Source organism: Plectropomus leopardus, chromosome 12, assembly GCF_026936395.1.
Source record: "Plectropomus leopardus strain MGB_pleo_1.0 chromosome 12, ASM2693639v1, whole genome shotgun sequence".
Lineage (NCBI taxonomy): Eukaryota > Metazoa > Chordata > Actinopteri > Perciformes > Serranidae > Plectropomus > Plectropomus leopardus.
Window position 1 is genome coordinate 21,299,396 of NC_142187.1, and position 26,065 is coordinate 21,325,460.

The 26,065-nt window shown below is 38.7% G+C and overlaps 1 protein-coding gene across 5 annotated transcripts in view; it reads right to left on the minus strand.

Annotated features, from left to right (window-relative positions):
• Positions 1–26,065, minus strand: part of tnr (tenascin R (restrictin, janusin)) — a 218,856-nt gene that overhangs the window by 154,337 nt on the left and 38,454 nt on the right. The window lies entirely within an intron of this gene.

The following is a 26,065-nucleotide window of genomic DNA, read 5'->3' on the forward strand; positions in this document are numbered from 1 at the left end:
CCCATTCACACAATCCGATCTGGCTTTAAAATAATAATGCATTATTTAAAGGCTACAACGGATGTGCAATATATATATCTTGATATTTTCAATTGTCCTCAAGTATGGATCCAGTGTGTTTGATTTTGGGCCTCCCAGGTAGACAGTTAACCACTGTAGTGAGCAAAAGATTATATAAGATCCTAGTTTTTGCTGCCAGAAAAAAAAATATTGTTACAGTGGATTAGTGACACAGCCCCTTCTATTAAAGGTTGGTGTAAGGTTATATTTGGGTTGCTTCCTCTGGAATATCTTACTAACGTTTTGCTTGACAAGGTAGACCAGTTTTATAAAGTCTGGCAGCCCTATGTGGACTATCTTGGACCTGACTCTTCCTCCAGTTTTGTACAAGGACTCTCGAATCTGGACTTTTGTGACCCATCATCTGTTGGTAAAGCAGACTGTCTCCTATGGCCTCCTTTTTTTTGTTTGTTTGTGATTATCATTTTGATGTATTTTTTTTGTTGTTGTCAATGTTATCAAAAATAAGAAAACTCAATGAATATATTTGAAAAAAAAATGTCCTCAAGTCTCATGCTTTCTTGCTCTGTGGACCCAATAATGCAGAAGATCGGAGTTATTTTAAACCTTAGTACAACACGGTATCCACTTCTCCTTATACATCCATGCTTCACACACATCTTTAATCCAGCAGCACAGAAAATCTATACAATAACCACAGTTTCAAGATGGTTACCCAATCCTGTCCACATATGAAATATATTCTCAATCTCCCCTTCTGTGCCTTAGTTTTGGCGTTATGATATTACATGACCTTTTGAAAATAAAATGTCATTACTCCATCACTTTATGCTATTTCACTTTTGAGTGAAATTTTGTCATAGTTAGCACATTATTTTTTAGTTATCACCAAATATGTGTTTTGAGATCACTGTGACCTTTGACCACCAAAACCTAATCAATTCATCCTCGAGTCCAACCGGACATTTGTGCCGCGTATTCCTGAGATACCAAGTTCACAAGAATAGGACAGACATTACATCACGGTGGCCTTGACCTTTGACCACCAAAATCTGATCATTTTATCTTTGAGTCACAGTGGATGTGTGTGCCAAATTTGAAGAAGTTCCCTCAAGGCGTTCTCTCATTTGAGAGAATGGAGTAGATGGACAGACAGACACAAGGACAACCCAAAAATATAATGCCTGCAGCCATGGCTGTCAGCAGCACAGGCATAAAAATGTTGGATGACATAATGATCAATTTTAAACACATTCAACTGTCACAAAAAAACAATGTGCTGCACAATCCCTCTGAAGCAGTACCCTTCTGTATGACAACACAGCAGGCACGTGCTGTCCACAAACATGCGTTTAATTAGTATTTATAATTGTTTTGAAGGACACTAGAAATGACTCTCATCTTACACTTCAGACATGAGCCAGCACCTAATAAAAGGGTCTTGATTAAGTCAGTGCATGCGGGTGTATGCGGGCGTGTGTGCACGTATGTGAGCTAGCATTACAGGATATGACCTTTCCTGTTGCATTAGACATTCATCTCATGAGCTCCTCTCATCATCCTAATAAGGTAGCCATATTGTCCCTGAACTTAGACTCACATTAAGTGTTTCGTGGGGTTCGAGTGTTTATTAAACATAGGTTTAAAACGCCTGTGTCACTGTATGTAGGCATGTATATAATCAGGCACACATGCTCAGCTGTAGCCGTTATCAATCCCTCTGAGTGGTGTCTACTGAAGCTGGGGTCGAACTGTAAAGCTCCACAATCTGAGTCCCCGTGTTTAAAGAAGAAAGAGACAAACCCCATGACACTGTGATAGTTTCTTTGTTCATAAATTCATGTCATTACCTCAGTGTCTTTATAAGGTCAGACTCTAGTCCCACTTAAACATTTGTTTGTCTCTTATCGCCTGTAAAAGACAGCCAGAAACACAAAATAAACATAAAAAACAAGCTACAACTAAAGCGAATATTCACAAGGACGGAGAGGAAGAGACACTCTTTGGTGCTTTGGGAAAGAGTAATTTTGCATTAAAGCTAGAATAAACAAGTGATTCACATCTAGGTCAGCAAGATGGGATGTGTTTTAGCTTAATGATGTGTCAACATTCAGAGAGTTTCAAGAAATGAATACAGGTATGTCACAATTGCAAAAAAACTCCCAAAAAACAGACTCCGAATTAGAAAACAAAGAAAATCTAGGCAGCACAGAAGGAGTTCCATATTGAGCGCATCTGATTTCTCCAATTGTATAATCTCACCAGAAGATGGGTAGGCGAACATGTCCAAGAAAGTAAAATGAAAATGCTGAAAAGACGCCAAACTTGAGCAGACAGGCTCTGATTGTTTAGGAAAAACATAGAGTTTTGAGAGTTCCTGCTGCGCTGAGGTGTCCTGCAGAGCGAGGGCTCACATTTTAAGAGTTGACAAAGCAGACCACCCTGCTGAAAATGAGAATTTGGAAAACAACCAAGGCTATCTCAATTGGTGACGTAAAACCACAGAATCAATTTGAAGCAAAGAAGAAGAATTGAGGAATTGGGAGCTTGTTTCTCTTTAACAGCATAAGAGACTCTATACTGCTAAAAGCGCCGGTTATATAGTACCTGTTTCTATCTCTTAAGAGTTTTTGCAAATGTGTGTACATCCTTTGGATACACATGTTATTTAAGAGGGTGTAAAGTGTTTTGTTTTTTGTTTATTCAGGATTTATTGGACATAGTGCCATCTATTGTTCTGCAGCATTCATGATGGCGCTGTGCCCAGCAAATCTGTTAGCGTATGTCCCCGTGTCTTTGTTTTGTTTAGTTACAAAAGATAAAGGAGAGCCTCTATAATGACTAAGGGAGACAAAGACACAAATAAGGGAATTTGCAGATGGTGATTATGAATTATAAATTCCGTTACACACAGAAAGAGAGAGAAAGACGGAATAAGTGACAGTGCCGACATACATCCAGTCACATCTGCTGTCCCAGCAGACAGCGCCCTTGGTGAGAGAGAGTGGGCTGATGTGTGTGTGCATGTGTGTGTCAAGTGGGTGGGAGGGATTATTATTTTCACAGATTTCAAGCCGTCACTCACTCAGTCCTTTAGACATCCAACGGTTTGAAGGAGAGAGTGACAGAACAAGGAGGGAGATGAGAGAAGCACACGAGTGTGGGAGGTGAGACAGAGACACAAATCAAAGCTCAAAAGACGAGAAGATGGTAGGTTGATTTTCACACCATCGAAATCCCTGAAAATAGAAAAACGCAGTGACACGTCTGCACCCACAATCATATGACGGCCCTCCTTTTGGCTCCTCACCGTCAATAAAATCTGGCGCTGAAAGTAGACAGCAGCTGCTGCATGTGCCACACTTTACACATGTACTCTGTGTGTTTGATAGATGCCAGAATTAGTCCAAAGCACGGCATGCTCACCCACACAGACATACAGTACAAGTCGTGTCCTATACTTGTCACAGTAAGTGCACAGAGAAAGAGATTCAGACGCTTATGAATTCAGAGAACTCTGAGAAATCCATATTATTATCACTGGATTAACAAAATTCTGCAGAAAATATAAACACAGCTAATTTGGGATCTATCTCTTCCTTTGGTCTTTACAAAATAATAAAACAAACCACGTAATTTCGAGAAAATGAGAGAAGTATTTGTTTTTAAAACAAAGCACAATTGCTAATGCATACAGAGGAAATTCATTTCTTTACCATCAATGTAAGAGCTCAAAAAGACATGACAAGAATACAGTACTGTAAAATATGGTCAAAAAAACTCTTAGATACATTTGAGATCATCTAAATATCCTATTTGCATTCAATTATGTAAAAGCTACATTCAATTCATTTTATCATAATTAGTCATCACCCTCTCAGGAAAGACAGGGGCTCACTCTGTTCTAGTTTAAATTAGAAATGTTACAAAAGTTTACTTTCTCTGGTGGATGGATTCATTACTGTCGTTACCCTGATCATTCACACAGAAGTGCACTGCCGCAGAGATGTAATTGCCAATTTTGAAAGGGAGATGATTGTGAACGATATGACTTTTGAATCATATGGCGAGTGATGAGTATCATATTATTTTTTTTTGTCAGAAATAATCCTGACACTGATTGTGAGGTTAAGGAATGCACCCCATACAGTCAGGTGGCACCAGCTTATTGTCTTATACAGTGGGACGTATTAGCTGCTGATTATGCTGCAGATCAGCCACTTAAAAGTTAAAACCAGAGAAGTTTGCACTTGAAGGTTTGCATGAATTTTTTAAATGATGGATTTTCAACTGTTTTCAATACGTTCAACTGTTTTAGCATTGAAAATATGAATAAATGTCTATTCTTTCTGTGTGATGAAAAAAATTAAATGACAAGTTGATAGTGGTGCTGGACACCATCATGAAGCATTTGTTTGATGAAGCACAATATTTTTTTTTAAGATTCTTTCACAGTATATCAAGGTATTGTTTTCCTTTGTTAAGGCAATGCTTTAATTTAATTTAATTTTTTAAAAAATCAAACCGCTACATGGTATCAAGTGTGATATATATGCCTTTTTTGGTTGGGGGGATGGGGGACTTACCACAGGCAATCAATAAAATATTGAAAAGTAATAAATAACAATAAGTTTAAATGGTCCATTGAACAAACAGCCACTACTTGGCAGAGGAGTACAACAGCAGCTTGAGTCTCCTTACAAGCCACTTTCACTTTGACTTACTGGTGCAGCCTTCAGACTGTAGTTACTCTGTCAACGACGTTCTAGTTGTTTATATAACTCATGAGAAGGGCAAAATGTTACCACACCACTGACTTCAGAGAGGCAGGAGGATTTTACTGTTCTGTTGTTTCTGCGTCATCGTTAACTCCAGTAATGACCACGGCATATGAAAAAGTGCAGCTGCAGGCTAATGTCACAGGTACGCTATGCTGTGTCTTCTCTGAAGTGCTTTTTTTCCCCTTAGGAAACAGGCAAGTCATATTTCTTAAAACCAAATAAAGCTTCCAAACAGAAATTTAACTCCTCTATTGGTTCACAAGTTCTTTTGGTGCCTCCCCAGTTTCTTTGTTCATCCTCCGTTGCTCTTTTCTGATCTAAAATTTACTGTAGTAAATAGGGATGGGGATTGTTAATTTTTGATACCATTATCAAGACTCTTTAACGACCTGAGTCCTTATCGATACTACTATCGATACTTTTCTATTGTTCAGTGGAAAGACGAGGCAAAAATATATTTTCAACAGTACTGGTTTTACTGTCACTTTCAGTCATGTTTTTAGTGATTAGGAAATAAATTATTGTATTTTAATTTAAATATTTACTTTGAAAAACTCTGGCATCAGTTGTTTTAATTGTGTATTATAAGTTGATTAGAGCTCGTGACAGGACATTATACGGGTTGTAACTGTATTATTCAAGTTTCTCACCAAAAAGTAAATTTTCTTTTTCTTGATGACATATTTGAACACATCACAATGACATTTTATTTACCTTTGCCTAATAGTCATTTTACCGAGCCAACACTAAAGACATCACAATGAAACCTTATGGAACTTCGTTTATTTAGTTTACTAGTTCTTATCCTGCCGATTTTTAACTTAAATTTCAACACTGGTTTACAATTTTTATTGTTTTTTATTTGTTTTATAAGTTTGGGTGTGCTTACCACTGCTGCTGTGGTGATTAAAACTGGTGTGATGAAGACTGTGCTGACTGCGCCGCAGCAGCAGCAGCCGAAGGAGCTTAATGAAGTTTGATTTTTCAAATTTATTTATTTGACGGTGCCTGCACTCTATGTATACAGACCAGTGATTGGATTTTAATGACGTGTCTCAACTCGAGATCTGACGTTACATTATAGGACCCACGGGACTCGATAGTGGTATCAATAAGCTCAAATGTTATAAATTTTCAGGTTTTGTAAAAAGTGGAACCGGGTCCTCAATAGAACCAGGTTTCGATCCCCATAGTAAAGGAGCCTCTCCCAGAACAGAAGGTTATGCTAACTGGCGAGCTAGCGATCTGTAGCCAACATAATGTTCATAATGTATATTAGTGTTAAAAATGGTTTCTGTGTCACAAATTGTTGTGTGCCTAAGAGTTTTGCCTTGTTGGACAGTTGCTTAACGTAAACCGTTGTAGAAGAAGTACACAGTTAATATGGGTCCACTCTCAATACGTTCGAAGCACTTTGTTCTGACCGTAGTGCTCTTCATGGCAAAAAAACGACAATATATTTTGCTGCCTTTTAGCAATTCCAGCTATGCACTGGTATGATATGAAAAATCCATACAGGAAAATACAACCAGTATACCGGCTGAACCAGTTTACTGCCCAGCACAAACTGATAGCATGCCAAACCTTGGTACTTTTGTACTTTTGTGCTTTATTTCTTCGAGAGAGACAGAGGCAGGGGAGAGAGAAGGGATGATGGGCCAGATTTTCAATCCCGGGCCGCTGCAGTAGGACTTAAAACGTAATGGTACGCGCTCTGCTCAGTGAGCCACCCAGGGGCCTCATAACTCAGTGTTTGAGTAGCTTTAACTTTTTCATCTTTCTTGTTGTTACCTCATCCCCTCTGCCTCCCCTCTCACTAAGGTTGCACAGTGAAGCTGAAATGTCACTGGAACTGAAAGTATTGCACTATGCATATTTCCCTGGCCAGCTCCAGACCCTCTGTCAGACGACAAACTTCTCAGCTATTTGTCCTCATTACAAAACAGTCTCCGACTGCCCACCTTAATTCCCCCGCCCGTCTCTCTGGGGGCTCTTTTCCACCCCTGCCTGGTATGAGTCATTTTTACGACCGCCACTTTGGCCCCCGTCAGCCCGGGCCGCCTATACTTTAAACCCAGCAAGGCAAGTAAATCTGCCAGCTTTAATTAAAATAGCTTCTTTTGTAGGGCTTTCTCTCCCTCCGTCCTCTTGTCCCTGATGACATAATGGTGCTGGGAACTTCCCTCCGCAGAGCTGACTCAAAAGGACTGACCCTTGGAAAAATGGAGGTGTGTTGCACTATTTTATGATGAGTTAGCAAGAAATAAGCCACATCTCATCCTATCTGCTCATCGTCTTGCTTTGACCTGGTTTCCTGAGTGAAAAGATAATTATGAAGGTCGTGGGTAAAGCGATAGGAAGGCATTAAATAATTTTGGAATATTCAACAGAAATCAATGAGCAGAAAACTCCTATCGTGGTTTAATTGTGTGTGGAGTGACAAATAACGACCTTGCTGTCCTTCAAGGTCAGCCTTTCTTGGAGAAATAACGATTTGTGAGCCTGAATCAATGAAGCTCATTCAAGCCGTTTTCCTACAATATTGTTCAGGGACTAACTTTGGTGCCATTGATTAGCTGATTTATAGCTTGCATCTGTTCTGGGCCCACGATGAATGTAGAGCCGCCCATTACAAGAAAGCGATAGGGTAAAGAAGAGAAGGGGAAAAGCACATACAGTGTCTTAAACATATTTTTTTTTCAATGCATTTTTTTATGTATCCAATGCACTAAAATAGCATGAAATACTTAACACAGCAATATCTGTTTTGACTGTATGCGGAAACATCAGTGTGAGAACAGTGTCAGTTAAAGTCTTCGACAGCTCTGATTTGTAAGTTCATTTTGTGGTAGTGGCCATAGTTGGAATGGCAGGTTACATTACAAACAAAATGACTCTTTTTTTTTTTTTTTTAAAGCTGCACCCATGGGACTTTTGACTTTAGACTTTTAAAATAACCATTTGTCCAATACAGAGTCCATTGTTCTTTTTGTTATGTATTTTGTTTTTGTTATTTATTTCCCATCTTGAGCAAGAGAAACAATGCATCTTCATTACAAAAAAAACATCGAAAGAGTTTTTTGCTTTATATTATATATCGTAATTCCCTTCTCCAATATTTGTTTTATTTTGTTGTGAAGACCTCTCAATCAAACAACTGTATTCAATCAAGTTTCTCAACAAAAACTAAATTTTACATCACACTGAAAGACACTATGATAATGTTGTAGTTCACTTCTGCCCAATAATCATTTTTACTGAACAGAGCTTAAATGCATCAAAATGTAACTCAATGCAACCTCCGTCAGCTGTTAGTTCTGGCCACTGGCTGCTAACAGCTAACACCTAACGTTAACTTCCACGTTAACTGGCAATTTCAATATGAATTTGTTGTTAAAAAATGTAGCATTATCGTAAAAAAACAGGGCGCATTCCCTCACACAGCGCATCCTTTTGTACGAAGGATTCCCGGGAAGGATCTTAGTTCTTCCCAAACAAAAAGTTTTCTATTTCCCAAAGATGACAGGAAGTCGATACCAGTGTTTGGCTGAAAAATCAGTGCATTCCTACACTTTGAATGGTCAGTATCGGGCGCCAACACTGCACACAGTTCTTCTCATACATTATCATTTTTTTTACATAATTTTAGGTCATGTAACCTTTTCCAACACTGATTGCACGACCCCCCATCTACCATCATCTCTTTTCTCTCCTCTCTTGGCTCTACGTCCTCCTCTCCTTCTTTTCTGCTTCCTCTCGTCTTCTTTCTTCCGCTCAAAAATCACAGGCACTAGCTGCACTAATACACCACCCTCCCCTCTTCTTACTTTCTTTTCTTCTCTCTTATTTCCTCTCCTTTCTTATCTGCACCCCTGAAGGGTTTGTCTGTCTCCTAACCAGCTGAAGCAAGGCTTCCGCTGGTCTGCGCCTGGCCCCTATTATCAGAGCATGACAAGGAGCTGCAGTGTCAACTTGTCAGCCTAATAAACATCCTTTATGGCACCGGCCTGGGTGTGTTTTGAGGGGAGTCAGCCAGCCACCAAGCAGTGGACCATTGATTTCATGGATGGCGCACAATGCTCACACTTCCACCCGTCTATTATGCAGTGGACAGGCTGCAATTGTTTTGCCACGCACAGCCATACTTACGACACTCAAACTTCCTAGAGGCTTTCCGTTTAGTTTGAGACATGGTCTGAGAGGGAGAGGCAGAAAGAGAAAGAGAATTAAAGAAGTCTCCAACGCAGGTCAAGAATGGCAGCACTCAAGGCAGCTTTGCATTTAATCATAGACTGTTTTTTCAGTCTTTCTATGACATTTTTTGAAACTTTTGTTTTGCAGGTCAGGGTCAATAAGGCTTTCATATTTTCTTTTTCTCCCCAAACTAATTCCTTCTTCATTTTAGTGGTAGAAGGTTGAGAGGTCACACTGAGTCTGAACAAGCCATTCAATCACTTACAATAGTAATCACACTGTTTCTTTTTCTCATGCTGCACTTTAGCTGTCTTGAGCGGCTGGAAACATTAACTGTTCCCAGACCGAACTAAAAGTAGAGTTCATCACCTCAGAGAATAACCAGATCACTAGTTCAGCACCATGGACAGCAACATTTCTTGACTGCCAATCAAAAAAGCTGAATCTGAGCCAGCAAGCAAAAACCCAAATTTGCCTCTTTAACCTTTGTACACTAGCATGTCATAAATATTCATCACAGGTGGGCAGGCAGATATGTTATTTTAGAAAGAATGCAGTGTGGGCTTGCACTGAAAGTTCATTAATATCAAACACAGATGCTGAAAACTATGAAATATTCATCTAACACTTCATATAGCATGGACCAGACATGTGCGGTTTTGTTTTTCAAGCCATAAATCAGCAAGTAGATACTTCCAACGTTTATTATAGATGCGAAACCCTTTGTAAAGCCTTTGGTCTTTTTTTACTGTTATTGCTTCTGACAGTAAAAAAATCTCTCAGCTAAAGGCATAATGCATTGCGAGGTCAGTGCTTGATTCCACTGAGTGTTCACAGGGCTTGTTTATTGATCTATCATCAGTGACAAACAGGTCACCTTGATTATCTCAGTCGCAGCAACCTAAATGACAAAAATAATTTCATATCACGTATATCTCCGAGCCAGTTTGATGAATACACGGGTTGTATTTGAGAGGCTATTAGGAGAAGGGTAAGCTACTTTGTATTATCAGCGACCTATCAGGAACAAGCGAGCGGAGGTCACATTCAGTGTAATGCAGCTTTGATCGCATTTGCCATCTTTTGAACTGGCCCTCTGTCACTATGCAATGCGATCAGAAATGCTGGAAAAACAGCATTACAGAGCTTTGTTAAGCAACGGCAGCAATGCAGGCAAACCTGCCAACCCGTAAAACTGTCAGAGCGACCTTCACTTACCCTCAGTATTGATGGTCCAATCATATAGAGAATATGAATTAGTACCTTCGGGAATTTCTTAAAATGGGGCATAATTCTTGGATATGTCTGAAGAAAGAGGAATAAATCATGTCTTGGCTTTATGGCATCGCCCAGAGAGCCACAGAAGATGAATTTCAAAAACATGTTTCCCTCGCTCGTCCCAACTGTATAAGATGTTGTGGTCAGAATAGTGATTAGAACATCGACTGGACCAACTACAAACACCAGACACATAAAAAACGAATATGTCTTGTCTGTGCGTGGACAGCACATTTCAGAATATAAATTTTGATGTTGAATTGCTGGTCAGCATCTCAAGCATTCATCTTGTATTTCCAGGGCTCTGCTCAAAATTTGGGCTCCCCGGAGAAATGCACAACAGCAGCTTTACACAATATTTTACAGCCTCTGTTCAGCTCTAAATCATTCAAGTTTAACCCCCCTGAAGGCACCGTGGAGAGCATTATTCCAGACTTTATTCCACGTGTTTGTTTTTCCAAATTCTGACAATGAGGTAAAATGCCACGTGATTAAAATGCTTTTTTAAGAACATATTTGTCCCACAAGGAATGCACGATATTGGATTTATTGCCGAAATCCGATATGTCAGACAGACAAAGACAATATATCAACGAAGTAAGCGACTTCATCATTCATAACTAAAAACAAAAATGGCTACAGAGAGAAATATTCTGAAAGATCTGTGTAAAATGATAAGGAGACAATAACCTTCCTCAAATAACTGCATGTAACAAACAATCATTCCATGACGACATTGAATAATGTCATCTTGTTGCACCGTCTACTTGTGCAATGGTTTAAGACACCTAACTACAGAATTAACGCCATCAGCTGCTTATCTCAGTACGCCCAACCACTGCAATTTGCATCACAGCAGAATGATAGAAACCCACATTAATTTGCATTTTCATTTGCAGATTTAATGGAATTTTTGTTGAAGTTTTCAATACATTGGCAAACTTGAATAAGGTTTGGTTGATTTTCTCAAGTTAAACAACTAAAGAACCTAGGAACTAAAAAATAAAAATCACAAAGTAATACAAGTAGTATCTAAAACCATTTTCACTAGAAAGTTGTTTTGCATTGGATTATCTGTGCTTCACTGTATGAAAGCTTTATGAAAACACTGCCAGTGGCTCTCCTCTCTCTCCCTCTTTATTCAGCTCTCTATTCACCGTCTTTAGCTGTTCCCACTATAAATAGATGTCAGTGTCCATTACTGTTTCTGGACTCGTAAAAGACCCTGTTGTACTTTCCAAGCTCTCTGCGTCCATCAGCAACTCTGCTTTCAGACACTGGATGTACCCTACAAGCTACAATATTTTTTATCATATATATAAGCAGAGTCACCATCACAAATAAGTTGAAAAAATGCTGCTTTCTTTAAAAAATGATGGGCTGTAATGTCCAGGAAGTAATTTGCATTTAATGGGGTAAAACATGCACAACCACCATTACATTCCTTTAAGACTACTATAAAAGTCTGTGAGCGTGAAAAATAAATGACTTTGTCCTTGATGGTAAAAAGAAATTACTGTAGGGCTGCTGCATCCATTATTTGTATTATCAGCTCATCAAAAAACACCAGAACCAAGGTTTAATCTCAAAATTTCTTACTTATTGTATTACCCCAATCATTAAATTATTACTTCTGTTGATTACAATATTTTACACATTGAATAAGTGATAAAAATTGTGACGACAGCAAGCATCTGCATTTCCTGTGTGCACACATAGGTTTTTAAAAAGTTGTATGGTCAATTCTGCAATTTAAAAAAAAAAAAGAGCCTACAAAAAAATTAATCTGGACTGACCTATTCTTTCGATTAGATCAGGTGTTTCAGCAATACATCTTATATTTTGAATGCTTAATTTAGACCATAATTTAAGTTTACGACACATTAAACTGTAAAATGTGTCGGCAACCAGCCGAAACTTCTACTGAGTGCCGAACCTGAACTCTCTGAAGCCCTTCAATGTTCATAGTTCAGAAGGTTATTACTGGGAGCTGAGTTATCTGCAGAGGTCTCTTCCGCTCCAAACCAACCAACCAGTAGTGCAACATGGCAGACTCTGGGGATGAGGACCTGCTCCCTATGTGGATACAAAGATCTTATTCTAATGTAACGAAAACATGACAGGTCCGGTTTTCAGGTGATTAAACACTAACAAAACATATTATATACTTAAATTATATTCCACTTCTCCCAAAATATCCCCCTTAATCCTACACACTTTAGGAGTATTTGGGAACATTTACTACAGTTTTATTGTATTAGAAGTACTTTCTAGTGAAAAACAAAAAACAAAAATTACATAGGAAAAGATATAAAAAGAAAAAGTCATGAGATTTGTAGCTTTTTCTGATTTGTCTTATATATTTACTTTTGTGGAGTGTAAAGACGACTGACTTTTCTGCTATTTATCAAAGCATTATAAAAACTAAGCAAGCAGAGAGCCCGCATGGCTCAGAATGAGTAAAAACCATTAGATCATCATCATCTCCTGCACAAAAGGGATCTCTTATGACTCATATAATGAGCTTTGGATCTTGACATAAAAGAAAAGATCAGGCCATAACAACAATAGACTTACATTATGGTGTTTGAAAGAAAAGTGCTGAAAAGGAACGACTAAAAGGCTTTTATAGGCTGCAGCGCATATTTCTCCTGTAATTGAAAGGTTCTGAATGTGTCGATGCATTATCCATGATTATCAGGCACATGGACTGAATAAAAATAGCTAAATAAAACATGGAAGTGAGAAACTCCTGTCGGTACATGCATTACTTGTCATGATATGAATGTGGGAGCAGTGAGAAAATGGCACGCATGCACAAACACACACACACACACACACACAAATAATCATCATGTAAATGTTTTGTGTACAGTTAATTTGTATTTTGACAGTGTTGTCAGAGTCGCCGTTTGAGTGTGACAGTTTGGTAATCACAGAGACAGGCGCAGGATATTGGATTTATCTGAAATGTATAGTAAATGACATATTCATCTATTCAGTGTGCTAGCAACACCACTCAAGTATTAAATGCATGTGTAATGTAGCAACACACACACTTACATGGACACACAGACATGCACACTGTCCCGCTGAGCCTGCCACGAGTGCAGAGGTGTTTGCCCACTCATCAACTCAGAGCAGAAACACAGAATTGCTGTCAAGTAGAAGCACGGGGGGGCGACACTGCACATCACCTGAATACTGGACAAGATTCTCTCATTTCTGACAGTTATATGGAAGCAACCAACGCGTACGTACATTTAATCCAAAAAACACCACGCTTTTTTAATATTATTTCATGTGTTTTTCCAAAATTCAAATGTGATTCACTTCCACTTTTACCTCTCTGCCATGAAGAGATTCTGCACTGACTGCACTGATCCTCCCAAGCGAGATTTCACAGTCTATGATCTCTGTCAGGTCTTCTGTTAGTCTGGCCCTCAGGTTTTTAGGTTTTTTTTTGCCTTGTTGCCCTTTTTGGTCAAATGACTAAGTGAAAAATATGCAGTAGGGTTTTTTTTGATGGAGGCTTCAGTGTTTTTGCAAAATACTTTTAAAACTATCTACACTGTGCAACAAAGTCACCTTCACACTGTCAAGTATTTACAAGCTTTTTTTTCTTGTTTCTTGTTGTTTTTTTTTTTTGTTTTTTTTCTCTTGGCCTCTTGGTAAAGGTTAAGCGCTGAAGTAAACAGATCTTGTATAGACCTGCAGATGCCTGTTTTTCTCTATGTCTCATCCCCACTTGAACCGGGGTTGAAAATTAGCACCAGCCACCAGCCAAATGCTGGTAAAGTATGCAAGTGCTTGTTAATTTTTTTGAACTCTCCAGCCAAAAATACAATGGTAATCTGTTGAGTGTCTCATTGAGAGTCTGGAATCCAACAGCCACAGTGGCAGATGGACAAAAAAAGTTAAATTTCCCCCCCTGCTTGAACTGGCCTCAGGTACAATTAAACCAAAATGATGGCATGGAGAACAGACTGAAAGGTTTAATTTTTCATTAAAGTGTAAACATTTCAAGACAAATATCCAAGGTTACAATATGTCTACACAATAATGACAAAACAGTCTATAAATCGATTTAGAATTTAGAAATATGACTGTAAGAAGCTGAAAAAAAATGCACGTCACTGTGATTTAACACAATGATTTTGACTAAAATCAAACACAAGTGACACTGACAGTGACTAATTCTTTATATTGGGTTACATAGTTTCACTGACAGGCAGGCAATTTGTCAGAAATCTGTCAGGCATGTGTTTAGAGATTTTGGTGTTCCTTTTATAAAGGTTGAGTCATCACTGACCAACAATCTGTCATCCAGTCAGCCCTTAAATAAAAGGATCCCAGATGTACATCTGCTTTAAATTAACAAAAGCTTGATGAATGTTTTTTTTGACATTGTTAAACTAGAGTTTCATTGATCTGACCTGTTGATTTATTGATTGACAGGATGATTAATGATCTTAGGCTTTAATCAGGTTAAGAGTAATTTCGGCCCCGTTTTATGAAATATTGCCTCATATCTTTCAACTTTTTCAGTCATTTATGAGTAGAAATTTGCTTCTGTAGCACACAACCTATGCTAAACAATGCCTGAGTTATTGAAAACAGAACTTGAGAGATGCTGTCGCTTGTTCCGAGTTTGTGCAATCAATCACTTTGTGGCAAGATGCCACTTTAATCAAAGGCTGGGTATTTGATTTGGAGCCATACGCTTCATTTCCTGTGCCCTCCGAAGGCAAAAAATTAGATGACTAAATCCTGAAGCTGTTACACTGACAGTGATTAAGGGGCCATCTCTGTTGATGCGCTGACAGCAGGTCAATTTTATGGCCAATGTGGGCAAATATTCTAGTCTTTTTCAGAGTGTCATTAGTGTTTCAGAGTGTTTTTGTGTTTTTTAATTAACCGTCAAAAAAATATTTCATGTTTTATTTACTTACAATGTCTGTTTTATTTTCTCACACTGTTTACAAGACATCATCTCAAAAGCCCCGTCAACCAATCGCACACACGTATCAGGCTCAAATCTCCAACCAACAAGACAAGGAAACACTGCCAAGCAAGCAACACGGGCCCTGGCCACACGTGGATCCTTTGAGAGCACCACAAGATCAATGACAGTGCTTTTTTTAAAACAGCAGGGTTGTCCTCCAGCCAGAGGAAGAAATGATCTATGTAGATCTCATTAGCCCCCTATGATGACAGACGTACGACCAAATGATTAATGGCCAGCTGGAGAAACAGGAGAATTATTGACGTGACCTTTAGGGATGCCTCTGTGCGGGAGCAAACGCACCGACATGTCTTTCGTGGAAATGATCGACTTTGACATTTCCATCTTTTTCTCTTTTGCCTTTCTCTCTCTCTCTCCCTCTCTCTCTCTCCCTGTTCTGAAAGCAGTCCAGGAAACCCACAACAGACAATTGTTCGCCCCCCATGAAGAATATGCCGTGAAATTGCAGAGGGTTGTCACATCGTGTACAGGAACTGATGTTATTCTGTCCTTGTTACAGTATTCTTTCTGTATTATTCTGTATTTAATAATGTCCATAAAAGTGTTAAAATCATCTTTAATGAAACTGGGCTTGAATGGCCATCTGCCAATTGGATTTTATGGACAAATCCTTTGTGAGAGGGGGTGGGGGGTGGGGGGAGTCAATAACAGTAGATGGTGTCATCTCAGATGATGAGGTTTTAATGATGGGGAGCCATCCAGTCACCTTTCCACAACCCCCAGAGATAAAGGACCACCAACGGCGAACAGGAACGTTGAAGGAATTAATTCAACATTTTGAGTGTGTGAGTGTGTGTGTGTGTGTGTGTGTGTGTGTGTGTGTGTGTGTGTGTGTGTGTGTGTGTGGTGGGGGTAGTGAAGTGCAGGCAAGTGATGTAGATAAGAAGCAAAAAAGAATAGATGGGAGGAGAGGTGTGTGAGGGGGAACCAAAGGAAAAAGGGAGGACACAAGGAGACATTCTGTGACAATCTTTTCTGTGTGTTTCTATTATGTACAGGAAAAATTGGTTGCACTGCAGAGTGTTGAGGGAGGGATAATGAAAGAGACAAAGAGGTGGAGAAGCTATGGGCAAGTAGAGCGGGGGAGCTTGAGGAGAATAGAAAAATGCAGAGGAAAATGGCAAGAAGGGGAGGGAAAAGACAGATGGCAGATAGAAGGGCCAAAGACCAGCAAAGATGAAAATGAGGAAATGGCAAGCAGCATTAATGAAGGAGGAGTGGAGGGTGGGAATCTTGACCGATCTGCGCCGCTACAAGCCCTTGCAATTAATTGGTTTGAACGACACAGATGTTTGCATTTTGCCTTAGGCCACTGCTTACCTCCCTACTTTCGTTGCCTCCTCCGGCGGTCCGGATCATAATCGATCGGGGGAGCTGCTGCCCGATTCATCTAGCTCACTCTGAACATCCTGATGTGCTAGCCTCAAGTGGAGGGACTCAAGAGCACCAGGGTCATTGATTTGATTTTCTCCATAGGAGGCACAAGAAGTATTTTCAACGAGTCAATGTGTTAAAACGCAAACACAAATAAATAAGCACAAACTAACATTTTTCTATTTTTCATCAATGCAAATATATGCCTCTTCTTCAGATTTTTTCATACTTCACATTTACTCTGTGCATATTGTGCTTTTTGTACACACAAAATGAATGACCAATTTGAAACAATACTAAGACAGCAGATGTCAGGGTTTCTAAAGCTTAAGGCATGGGGGATTTAAGACTTTTTAATGCTTTATAAATACTACTTGGAATGGAATTTCAGACCAATTTTTATTTCATTTTTCAAATACTTATTGTAAAATCAGACAAGACTCTTTGGTGATGTTAATGCAAAAGGCATTCCATGAATTATTATTATTATTAGTATTATTATTATGTTTCCCATCACTCTGAGCTTTTTCAATGCAATGTCAGAAAAGAGAGATCTCACTTTGACCTGCTTGAAGATTTTTCTTCATTAGAATTTGGCCATATCTGCTCTCATGCACAGGCTGTGATCATGTAGCACTACTTAACAAGTGAAGAAATGTCAAGGTTACAGGGAAAAGGTCTTGGGCAAGCAGATTACAGCAGGAGCATATCAAGAGTTCGGATCAGATTTTGCTCCACCTCTTGGCACAAGCAGTTAAAAAAATAATAATACAGTAGAATAAAGGACAACATTAAATAAAGAAAAGTCTCTACACTTCAGCAGGAACACTGCCCAGAATCTAAAGCAGCAGTTTTTTTTGGGAATAATTGAAACAAAATATTAAAACTGTGACTGACAATGCTGCAGGTGAAGAGCAGGTTGTTCGGCTCAGCTCAAAATATGTAACTTTTTAAATATTAGCTCATTTTAAATGCAGACTTAATGTAGGAAAGACGTGCTGAGACTGTGGATGCACCCATTCTGCAGTTCTTCAATATATTATTTAACCAACAACACTGTGATACTACAGCAAATTGAAATCACTCTTCTAAAAAACACAATACACAATGAGCAAACGAGACCATCAATCTATCCCTTAAAGGAACCAAACTAGAGGAATGTTTTAGACCATTAACTGCAAATTGAGTATGCTTTACGTTATGTTAACAATTTTCCAAAGCTGGAGTTTTGAGATTGATGTGGTGTTTATTTCAGTATGTTTTGTAAAACAACCTGCATAAGCTTGGTTGGAGCAACATGAACGCATCACAGCACACATTTCTCTGCCTTTATTTTTTGGCCAAAGTTTTGTTGGAATTGCCAGCTGAGAGCAAGGATGAAATTATAATTTCTCCTTGGTGACACATTCAAGGGCATGTGGGGAAAACAGCTTTTAGAGAGTATTGCAACAACAATCAGCTTGTTGAAAAAAATCTATGGAATCCATCAAAAGGATACTGTGAATATGGTTTGCTTTCGCCTTGAAAACGACCTCATGACTTTTAGTTAACTGGCTTAAACATGCAAAACCATAGGAAGAGTTAAATTAAAAATTGGAAAATTGAAACTAAATCAAAGAGCTAGATATACAGTACATACTGAAGGATGCTTTTCTATGAATAATGCATCAAAATTATCAAGGAAGTCTTTCAGAATAACAGATTTTAAAGCTACATAGATAGGCATTTATCATGTTGTTTTTAGCCAGGAGTTACTGTGATTTATGATGAGGCTGTAAACTTTATTTGAAGTGTATTTTTATTAAGCTTTTCTCATGTCCAGTCTCCCAGCGGCCATCGTCTTTATTGACACGCGACCCGGGAGTGATATGTCTTACCCTTCAATATAATGGGAGGCCTGGGGCTCACTGGTGTGCTCTGCTGGCTCGGACACGCACCATAATATTTCTGGTGTCGTGAAATTGAGTGTAGGTCCCAGCTGTGTGGTATCAACATTTCTGTCTTTCCATCCATCTTTTCACTCTCTTTCATTCACTATTAAATAGAGATGCGACCGAAGCAATACTGCAACAAAGCATGTGAGTGCTTGGTTTCATCTGCTCGGGCCAGACGAGTGCAGCTTGATGCAGCGAGGGCTTTCATTTTTGAAATCGCTCTAAGAGCAAGTGTTACTGTAGATACGCTGTCAGTCCTTTGAAAGGAGCCAAGATAAATCCAGTCGTGCTTGTTGGTTGTGTGCTCCCAGTAGTCTTTAATCAAAGACTTGCTGTACATCAATACTTCTTTGAGATTTTTTTTTTTTTTTTTAGATTTCTTTTATCTTTTTGTTTACATTTGTTATGAGTCACTAACAGCAGGGCGCCCCTGGAGGTTAAGGGCTTCCTGAGAGAAAATTCCAATCTTTTGCCAACGACTGAGACCCAACCAGAAATAAAGTCATATAAAAGGTGGGAAGTGCAACAGAAAGATCCCTCCTCCACAAAATCGAATAAGGGAAAGAAAAGGCAAGACAAACAACAAAAACACATCAGCTCAGTCAATGCTGACACCCACTTTTAAAGGGAATTACACAGATGGATGCTGTAAGCAATATGAGTCAGGCTTTGAAGTTATGGTTATGTTAAAACAAAAAAATATTGTTTCAAAAATCGAAAGACGCTTCCTCTTAAAACTAGTTGCACTAAACAAGAAGAATTATGTGATCCTGGAATTAAATATCTAGATCTAAACAAAATCTTTAGTGGATATTCAGCCAAAACAGGGGTCAAGAAGATTTATGGTGTTGTTTTAACAAAAACAAAAAACATACAAGTGAAATATGTGGCCAAACTCTTCCATAAGCACCCATGATCAAATTACATTTAGAAATATTTCACAGTCATCCACTGACAAATAAATCTAAAAATGTCAATATCGTGTTGTTGAGACTAATTTTGTATGAACACTATTACTGCTCACAATGTCCGATTAACCTCTGGGACAAATACGTTGCATTTCCTGTGGCTGTTCCACAACTAGAGATTCAACCTAAGTCAAAAGCTGTTAATGAAAAGCAACAGCATTACAAAATCTTTGTTATTACTTATAAGTTGAATGGCTGTTGCTGAAAATTGCTGTAAATATGATGTGATAACTGAAAAGATTATTGATTTCAATGAGTTTACTTTCCGCAATGATCTGCGTCGCAACTGAACAAAATCTTCTTGCTCTGACAGACACCAGACAAAGAAGTGGACATTGGGTTGATGGAGCCAGGGATCCAAAATGCAACCAAAATGGTTGCATATGCGACCATTATTTGTGAGTGTATAAGTAGTTGCATTTATGGGAGTGCCTGATGGTCATTGTCACTGGTCCCGGTGGGGGCACCAATGATAACATTCTACGCACAGCTTGCAATGCATGTATACATCATAAAGCCTAATGTTACTATATACTACTCTGGGTTATCAGTGAAGTGTATGAAATACACTGCAGACTGAATTTCCTACTAACAGTGACAGATTGAAGGCTGACTCATATGAATGGCCCCGGACGGGCTGAATGTGCATCAGCAGGTTTGCATTATATACGTCCGGTGTATGAAATGTCTGTATCGTTACTGTGCTGCATTTGTATAAACCGGTCACATATCTGGCTGTGTCCAGGTGCTTCCTCACTCCTTCTTCCTCTCTCTGCAGTTTTTGTTCTCATACAACTGAAGGTACACCATGGCCACACTGCCTGTGTGAACAGCACATGTTCGTCGCGGAGCCTGTTGTTTTTTAATGTCTGCAAGTATGTTAACAGGTAAGAGCAGCCACACTGCTGGTGTGAGCAACACTACTCAGGTGCAGCTCAGGCACGGCTCAGCTTCTACTCTCTCACATCTAGAGAAACTGAGTCACATGGATTTTTTTATGTTCACACGCACGGTGTACAGCAAGAATAGAACAACTGTCACAGACAGGTAGAAATACAAATGTACGTGTTTTACTCAAACTTCTCTGTTCTGGTTGTAAAATAAAAGCCCTCTGACAACATGTCTATCAACACAATCTCCTCAGTTGTTGACAAGAGGCTTTTATTGTAAAATATTTGCAGGACTGTGTTCTTGACAAAGGAGTGGTTTGCATGACTTTATATGTGAGTAGAGTATCTGTTTTTAATTGTGGAAATACAGTACCTATATCAGCAGGCAGCTCTGCAGCTGCGCCACAGCAACAATGCTGTAAGTGTGAACACCACAAGTGTCCGAGCTGCAGAAGTTCAGCAATGTTGCTGTCACGGGTTGCTCACACATGCAGTGTGGCCAGGGTTATTATATAACAAGCCAAGATGCGTTCGATTGTATTCGATATATCGACCACCCCTAGATATTAGTTGTGCCGCGTTACAAATGAGATGGTCTGCGCAGAACATTGAGGACAGCTACAGAGTGGTACCTACAGACAGAGAGGTGGCAGGATGAGAGTCAAAGAAGCACATTTTTGAATTCATTTATCGGCTATCAGATTTTTTTTTTAAAAAAGGAAATAAAAAGACTTAAATAATAATAATAATAATAATAATAATACCCAATAAACTGAGAAATTTGGTAGGACCAGTGCTGCCAGTGGAAAAGTTAGTCTGCGGCTGTGGATGGAGCTGATAAATGGCTCATCTTGCTCCCATGAAAGGTCAGAGCTCCTATTATTTACAACATTGGATCTTTGTCATGGCTCAGTGACACTGACCTTGCACAGGCCCCGTGTCCCTCCGCTCTGTCTATAACTATGAGTATATGGGTCTATATTTTCTCTATGCTGCACCTTCACAATACACATATGAACATCATCATCTATGCTCGCACATAAGGAACTGCATTCATAGAACTTCTTTTTACATAACCGCACGAAGCTCTTCACAAGTTTTCATTTTATTCAGCCATTCACACACACACATTTATATAACAAATGCGTAAAAAGGACGAAGCACTCTACCTCCTGAGCCACAGCCGTCCCAGATGTACAAACACACACACAAACACACTTAAAACACAGAGTAGTTCTCAGGCCATTGAAGTGACCTTGGTCTAGATTAACAATGGTCCTGGAGGAACAGACCTCATTTATGACTCCTCTGAGAGGTCCACGGTGTATTTTTGTTATTCTTTACAAGCGTATACTACTATAATACACCGGAACTTTGTAATCCACACAAAAACAATGAGCATAACACACAACAGGAGAAGGAGAGGCTTTTAAAACTAACAAAAAACAATAAACTGAATTTGCTTAATTAGTGTTAGAGGCACAAAATGGTCAGAATGGCAGCTACACAGTTGCAATGCAATACAAGCTCTTTCTCCAACGTTGCCTTAGGATAAGTGAATGTTAATAGTTTTTGAGCTGCATGTCAGTTTAATGGGACAAAGGCTGACATTTTAGATAACTCCAGAGGCTTTAAAAAAGATCATATGTTTTAGGTGATATTATCTGCAAGGGAAGTGCATCCCTTCACGGTGTATGAATGAGTGTGTGCTTGCAGTGCAGTTATTAGACTGGGATCAGCTGTTGCTCCCGAAACACCTTAAGTATTTTATATAATTATTGTTTTTAAGAGAATGTTCCCACAAGGATTCATTGTTAGCATTTGTTTCAATAAACCTCTGTAATATTCTTAAGTAAACATCCCTAGTGTTGCATTATCATACACATTGTAAGAGATTGTTAACAATAACAGATATTTTTCTTTACCTCGTATTCGGATAAAGGTTTGAAATGTATCCCGTGGCAAAAGTTGGGAGGTCATATGGAGGATAAAGAACATAGTGTTTATACTGAGTATTCCCAGGATGCTGGAAACCTCTCATAAACAAGAATATATGTTATATTCTGTTGCATCATCTCATAAAGAACAAAGAGACTTGTAGGTACCTTTCAATAGAGTCACCAAATGACAATGACGGAAAGCCTCACTGCATAAATATGCCTCAATCCTTGTGGGATAAAAGCACGGGTAGAAAAATTTGTTTAAAACTATTTTCAGTGACATAAAACGCCACAGATGCTCGCCTTTCAATCCCCTCACACATACTTTTCTGATTAATTCAAGACCAGCAATGGCAGTAATATGGTCCTCGGCTAGATTACTTTGGCTAGTTTATGAATGCAAGGTATCAATCATCTACGCCGTCCCCTTTTTATCTACTACCGCTGCTTAGTGCTGGTGATTCATGATAATTTTGGGCTTTGTCTAATGATACTGCTGAGACAAGCAATCTCAGCAGACTGATGCTGCACCCTGTCATTACGTACAAGGCCACCACAGTTCAAATCGGCTGAATCCTCAATGTCAAAACCCTAGGTGTTGTTTTGATTTGGGACAAAACATGTCGCTGATGAGTTATGCCCTGCAGAGGCACCCGATGGATTTATGGGTCGCATCCAGCTGCCTGCAACACTGAAAAATGGCAAATCAGCATATAAATGACTGCGTTATTGAGAGTGCTAAGAAAAACATCAACCCACAAGTCCATTATATTAATTGGAATCGCCTTCGCCATGGCAGGCAATGGCTCCGCTCGGACTGGGGTCGAGTGGTGATAAATGAAAGGCCGGAGTATGAATATAGCCTTGGCCAATGATATGGCAGAACATGTGAACAACTGCTCCCTTTTGTTTATACTGACCTTGTAATTAATCAGAGGGAGGCAGGGATGGAGGAAAATGTATGGGAGTCAGGAGGGAGGAGGGTGGGGAAGTGAAGAAGAGGGAGTTAAGTCCCCTGAGAAAAGACTACACAGGGAAATCCTGAGTAAACACCAACATAGTCCACCAAAAGATCTTGATAAAGAGATGAAATATCACAGGGATCAAGAGTTTATCACTTTTAAACGGTGATGCTAAGTTACAAAGGAATTCTGCCTTGTTTGTTCCCAAAGATGGGTAACTGTGTTTCTTAAGCTTAATGCTAAAGGCTGTGATGTCAGACTCCAAGATGTCACTGAGCAGTAGCTGAAGCGTTTAAAAAAGCATTTTTTAAAATCATCTTACCTGTAGCTCATTTGCTGATCGAAGAAAATAATAAATAATTACAAAAAAAAGTGTCAAAGCATTTTTTAAAAAACAGTCATCTTAGCAGTTTAAAGTTCTTTTTCAGGCACAGCTGATTAGTTTATCGACAAAAATTGAAGTGGCCAATGTTTTGATAATGACTTATCTGTTTTAGTTTGTTTTCAAGCTTTTCATAAGGAACAAATTGCTGCTATTCCTTGTCTAAACTGAAAAACTTTGAGTTTGGACTGTTGCTGGGAAACAAGAAGACATTGAATGACATGGCACTGAGCTTTAGAAACTTAGAACTTAGAAACTTGCTATTTTGACTTTTTTCCTAACTTTTAAACAAGCATTTAATGAATAAACCAAGAAAATAACCATCTGAAATGAAGTATGAAGAGTGAGAAAGTCTGAGTAGTGAAGCTAGGAGGGGCAGATGGATTTGTCGAACAAACACAGGACTTTTACCCGGGAAATGGCTGTTCATTTAATGGGAGAAATCAAAAAGCAACGATGAGTTATTTTAACAATGCAGCAACATGTGTCACGTGACATTGAGTTAAGCTAGTAAGACGTAATTATATTAACCAAAACCATGACCTTTTTTTTTCAAACCTAACCATGTACTTTCACTGCCAAACCTAAACCACAGCAAACCTACGTTAAAAACAAGACTGTGTGAATTAACAAACAGAAACTATCAATTTTTTGTTAACATGGCACTCTGCTTTAAAATGACAGAATGCATATAATGAGCAGAAACTGAGAGTGCAGGTGGGGGTGATATGAAAAAAATCAAATATCACCATATTTTACTATATTTTTATCAATACTGGGACAGTATGGTAGAGTTTACACAATGAAATTTTTGACAAATATTCATCAGCAACATGGATAGGTGGGTAAAGGTAAATAATAAAACAGCTATAATGTCATGGTAAGTATGGTAAGGTCAGAAAATTCCCTACATTTATTGTAGCCTTTAAAACCAGGAAAAGACAACACTTATGACATCCAAAACCTATGACACAATCCAGTCTCATAACAAGATATGGATATGATATTGACATATTGCCCAGCCCTACTGGAGCACCATCATGTTACGTGTTAGGCCATTCACCAAGCGTTGTTGTTTTTCAACAAGTTGGGACTGAGAATGTGTTGTCATGGAGCCTGATCAAAAAACCTGCCAAAAAAAACGTAATAAAAAAGACCTAAACTGAAACTGAAATGGACCGAGGACAGCAAGACCCACTCTGAATATACCCTAAAATAACCTGCACTGTACAGTGAAATTACATTCCTTCCTCCTTCATTATACATACAGATTAAAGCGGCCTGACATTATTTTCTTCTTTGTATCTTCAAAAGAATTGTTCTTTAAGGGTACCACATCCATTTTCATCAGTTTGTACTTCACAGACCTCTGCACCTCTGCCAAAAAATATAAAGAGAGCGTCTTCTGTTCTGTAATTAAATCCTCTTCAGTCTGTCCACTATCTCTATAAAGGGAAAATATTATGAGAAAGCTCCAGCGCAGAGCCGCCTTCAGGAAATTCGGCTCATAACGGAAGACTCACTATTAGACATATTTATGAAACTTAAACATATAGATTTATATTGTACATAGCTCTGCAAACTGCAAGCCTAAATATCCAGGATTATGAATAAAATAAACAAAGAAATAAACTCATGATATATGCAAAACAAACCCTAAGGCTTGTTTATTTTGAATCTCGCATCCCAAAATTCATTACCAACAAGGTTAAACATTAAAACATAGCTACTGATCATTTGCATATAAAATAATTTGATTTACTCTCGCAATTATCAAAATGAATGGGACGCTATGGTGTGACCTCCAGAATCATGATCGACCCCGGAAAACAAACAAATGAAAAATGAACATGAAAAGAATTTAAAATACAAACGAACTTGTGCTTTTTTTTATGCTTACTAGTTTTATAGCTGCTCTTAGCCGATGGCACCCATTATTCAAGAGGGCACCATACAGAGGGAGAGATACAGGTTTATTTAGCAAACACAGGAGATTTATTTCAGCTCCACAAAAAAACAGAAATATGGCACAGTTTTATAGCAGAGCCATAATTCAGCCATGAGAAAACACATTCATGCACAATCTGATGCATTACAGGAATTTATAATCAGTTGTGCAGCTCGTCATTGATAAATATGTAGCTCTCTTGATAAATATGTGCTGCAGTGAGTATTTCAGCACATAGTTCTGTTAAAACAGTGTGATTCTCATTAAATATGAGTTAATGTGCAGGCCAGTTACACAAAATGTCACCTGCTGATTAACTTTGCAAAGCACATTTGAGAAGAAAATTTCCATTTATGTGACATACATT